This window comes from Neophocaena asiaeorientalis, unplaced genomic scaffold, assembly GCF_003031525.2.
Source record: "Neophocaena asiaeorientalis asiaeorientalis breed wild unplaced genomic scaffold, Neophocaena_asiaeorientalis_V1.1 scaffold504, whole genome shotgun sequence".
In the NCBI taxonomy this organism is placed as follows: Eukaryota; Metazoa; Chordata; class Mammalia; order Artiodactyla; family Phocoenidae; genus Neophocaena; species Neophocaena asiaeorientalis.
In genome coordinates this window covers 3,209,869-3,213,846 of record NW_020174438.1, presented here as the reverse complement: position 1 = coordinate 3,213,846, position 3,978 = coordinate 3,209,869, and the positions used below count along the sequence as shown (strand labels likewise).

Genomic DNA, 3,978 nt, shown 5'->3' with positions numbered 1-3,978 from the left:
TTTTTTTTTTGTCATTTCAGGCAGCCTCACTTTTGCTGGGACTGGATTACCTGTGAAACAAATGCTCCACTCAAAGTGTGGCATGCCAACAAAACTCTCCATCTGGAGAGGCTGCCAAGCCTTAACACAGGACACTGGCAGCCCAGGCCTCCTTCCCAGGCTAAAACAGCCTTTCTTAAAAGCTGGTCTAAGGCATTCTGCCAACCCACAATCAGGTGGTGGGTACCCTGCAGGCATGTCCAATAGCATACCTCAGATACTCAGATAGCTCAGTCACCTCTTCTGCAAAGAATTCCCCTCTGACCTGCCTTGTCTGTGGCAATCTCTCCTTCTCTAGGTTTTAATAGTTACTTTTGAACCAGAAATTCCCTGCCTGTACTGCCCACACTGCCTCTGTTTCTTCCAAATCACACACACATACACACACACACACACACACACACACACACACACACACACGGTAGTGTCTTATAAGAATAGGCACCAGTGCTCACTTAGCAGCACATAGACTAAAACTGGAACAATACAGACAGGGTTAGCATGACCCCTGTGCAAAGATGACATGCAAATTCGTGAAGCATTCCATATTTTTCAACGTTTTAAAAGAACAGGCACCACATACATATCACCTTCTGTGTCAGGCACTGCTCAGCCCTTTGCACTCAAACCTCACAATGACCCTGAGTGGAGATGTTATTATCCCATTTTATAGATGAGGAAACGGAGGCAGAAACTGTAAGTTACTTAACCAAAGCCACACAGTTTGTAAAGGGCAGAGCTGGGACTTAAATCCAGGTCTATCTGCTTGCAAATCATGTTTATTTAACCACCGTGTTGAATTGCCTTCTTTAGCAGCAAAGTGGCTACTCAATCAGTGATCGCCCGGAGATACATGAATCTAGCTGAGGAATTCAGGCATGCTGCCCCTTGTCTCTCCTTCCACATCTTCATTAAGTCCCAATGCCAGGCATCCTCTCTGCTCCAGTAATGGAGGGGCAGAAGGATGCATTCCCCTGGGCCTGGAGGAAATATAAACACATCTGGAAGGAGGCCACTGCTGAGCAAACCAAACACCCCTCAGAGTGTGGACAGGAGGGGGTATCTATAAATAATCATAAGAGTGTGAAGAGATTCTTTCCCCTAGGGCTCCCTTTGCGAAAGGTTGATGGTAATTGAGGCTATAGGGACATGCCAGTCCTTCTTCTTTTAGAACCAGGTGTGGTTATTTACAAAAATGTCACTTTCCCATCCCTTCCTCCCCATCTCTGCCAGAGGCTTGGAGATCAACAAGTATCAATTTACTGCTGCCCCGGGGCACACAGCAATGAGCCACCTGTACACCCCACTGCCTACAAACAAGACTTAGGCTCCTGCTCTGGCTGAGAGTTGCTTCCTCTTTGGAAATTTGGAAAGAGAGAGAGAATCACAGATTTCCTCCTTTCCAGGCAGAGAGAGGTCACCTGACCTCCCTCAAACCATATCACAAACCACCAAGTCAATAAAATCTGGAGTTCCCAGTTGCCCAGCTCATAGTGGGGAAATAAACAGATCACTGAACCGGAAGTCAGAAGTGTGGATACTGACCCCAGATGGGCCATCTGTTAGCAATCAGTGTCTGAGTTCCAGCTCCTACATCTGTAAAATGGAGGTGGGTCTTCTGTCACATGCCACATACAAAGGGTTTTGAAAAGAATAAATTAAGCAATGCTGTTAAATAATTTGTACTGTGAGAGATCATCACTAGTATAGTCATGATCACAATGCAGTCCTGTGAGCCACCGTTAAGAGTGCCCAAGACAGGTTCCAGAAAATACCTTAAAACTGTACTGCCAGCACTCCCGTGGCCTTGCTGGTCATTGACCAGCCCAAATTGCCTTGAAAATCATAAAAACCAAACATATGAATAAAATCTAGAGAATAAACAACAGTTCGCCCGTGTGTAGACTAGATTTGGGGTTTCTTTTACGTGGATTGTCAAGGGCACTGTGCAGGGTGGGAGATTGAGTTTTGAAAGCATCCCGAAGGAAAGTTTCATTTTAACAGTATCCCTTCCATTTTAAATAGAAAAAAATGCCAGAGACAGAAACTCTGTAGGTCTTCTACTGTGCACTACGACAAACGCAATGACAATTCCATCTACTGCACCAGGAAGCCGAGGTATCACGGAGTTCACCAAGGACAGTATGGTGCCCAGGCCTGACTTCCGGGAAGAGGATGCCCATCATGGAGCCCATGACTCCTTGGGGTAGGAGCCCAAATCCCAGGATGGAAAATAGAGAATCTTATGAGAATCTTATGTCAACCGGCAGTCCTTACCACTACAGCCATGTTATTGAATTCTCTGTCCGTGGTGCTGGCTAAAGGAGTAAAGCCATTTTAGGTGCTATTCTAGCTGTGCTGTCCCATCCTAAACCCTCCTTCCACACTGTCTCAATATATCTAACTCTTCTCCATCCCCAAACCACTGACCAAGTTTAAGCATCATCTCTCACCTGGACCAGGACAATAGCTTCCTAACTGCTCTCATTCATTCATCAACTATCTATTGAGCACCAGCCATGTGCTAGGCACTGTCCTAGACCCTGGAGAAAAGCAGTGAACAAAAGAAACAAAACGGCTGGCTCTCAGGGAGCTAACATTTCTAGGAACCCCCGTGTCTAGTATCATTCTTTTACAGCCCATCCTCCACATTAGCCAACAGAGAAGTCTTTCAAAATCACAGGTCTGACCATGGCCCTCCCAGGCTGGAAATCTTTCCCTGGTTCCTCATTCTCAAGTTTGAAGTTCAAGCTTCATGGCCCACAAGACCCTTCCAAACTTAGACCCACCAAACCATGCAGCCTCAGCTTCACCTTTTCCCTGCCCCAGCATCCCTTTCATGGTGGAAAGAGCCTGGAACAAGTAGCAGCAAGCATCAGTTGGCGCACCTGGAACTTGTGGGCAGAGGGCAGCAGGTGTGCCCAGCCCCGTCCTCTTGGCATTCTGTGGAGAAGGACGGTTAGGCTGCAGCACAGCTGTGTATACAGTGGGTCATCAGAGGGCTCTACCCCTTGTTGTTGCCCCAGGAAGGGGACAAAGGATAAGCATTTGGGACTCAGGCACCGAGATGCAGGCTGAAGTGCCAGGTGTGTGGAGGACTGCTGCACCTGGAGACACTGGGAGCCCCCATTCCATGGGAAACTGAATTCAGGCACAGCTAACCCTGACCGAGGAGTAGAGCCTATCCAGGTCCCACGGGACTTGCAGCCTCTTCTGGGATTAGAGAATCATCCATCCTAGGTAACCCCAATGCCAGGTAACCCAGAGAGAGTCCCTAGTATCATTCATTTATCAGTTTCACCTGTTTCCAGCCACACCCGCATCACAGCATATGGCCTCGCCTGAAGCCCCAGATACACAAACTCTTCATTCCCCAAGCATGCCAAACACTCTGATGACTCCATGCCTTTACACATGTGCTTCCTGGTACCTGTGGCACTTTGTCCCCTATCAATCTGGAAAATTCTCCCCACAGATGTCAAAGAGAGCATCTGACAAAAGAGGTGGTTTATGTCAGCATTCAAAGCCTTAATTCTCCCATCTGAGACCTCTGATCAACCCCATATAAATATACCACTTCATACATTGGGCAGAATTAAATTTCTCCCCCAGGAGTCCTGCTAAACTTTGCTTCTTGCAATCTATTTCTCTACACACTGAATTATAAACTCCTCAATGTATGGAACATGCCTGCCATCTCTATATTCTGCCTGCCATCTCTATATTCTACCTGCCACAGAGTAGGTAATAAGAGAATGTTTGTGGTAGATGTTGAATTGGAGTAGACACACCAAGCGTTCTCCTGTCATAGAGTCTTAGCACGTGCTGATCCCTCAGCTTGGGAATGCTCTTCCGATCATTTCAAATGACTGGCTCCTTCCTATTCTGTAGGTCTCAGCTTCAATTTCACTTCCCTATAAATCAATATAAAATAAGTTA

General features: G+C 46.8%; 1 non-coding gene across 1 annotated transcript; it reads left to right on the top strand.

Annotated features, from left to right (window-relative positions):
• Positions 1 to 486: 486 nt before the first annotated feature.
• On the top strand, positions 487 to 592 carry LOC112407724 (U6 spliceosomal RNA). The gene has a single exon (XR_003004819.1). It is a non-coding gene; the product is annotated as a U6 spliceosomal RNA (small nuclear RNA).
• The last annotated feature ends 3,386 nt before the right edge of the window (positions 593 to 3,978 follow it).